Raw genomic sequence first — 570 nt, 5'->3', positions numbered from 1 at the left:
TAAAGTCCTCTGAATTTTTGATCAGTCAACAAGCATTTATTAGGTGCCTGTTATGGTGCTGGACATTGCAGGTCACAAAGACAAAAATAAAACAGTCCCTACCTTTAAAGAGCTCACATGCTGAAGCAGTCATTATATCATTCTTGACCTCAGTTTCTCCATCTATAAAATGAGAGGCTGGACTCTTAACATCTCTCCCAGTTCTGCCATCGTGTGTTCTAAGTTCCCTCCCAGTTCTGGCATCCTGTGATGTGAGGTCCTTTCCAACTCTGTAATTCTGTGTTCTAAGGCCCCCTCCAGCTCACACATTGTATGCTCTAAGGTTCCTTTTTTCTGTTTTGTGATCCTGCATCTACAGCCGTATATTACCTTTATGTTGGCTGTTCCACTTACTCTGAATTGAATTTAGCAGTCTCTTTTGTCCTCATTCACTTCCTGAACCTCAGAAAACCTGCTCTCCAGGCAATCATCTTGTGATTCAGGGGAGGAAACACCTGTTCTTGGCCCTACCCATCTATGACGTACAAACACTGAACTGAAACTCACCATAGCTGGACAAAAACTGAAATA

The sequence above is a fragment of the Vombatus ursinus genome, unplaced genomic scaffold, assembly GCF_900497805.2.
Source record: "Vombatus ursinus unplaced genomic scaffold, bare-nosed wombat genome assembly UNPS02014961.1, whole genome shotgun sequence".
Lineage (NCBI taxonomy): Eukaryota > Metazoa > Chordata > Mammalia > Diprotodontia > Vombatidae > Vombatus > Vombatus ursinus.
The sequence above is the reverse complement of the archived record's forward strand: the minus strand, read 5'-3'. Positions refer to the sequence as shown.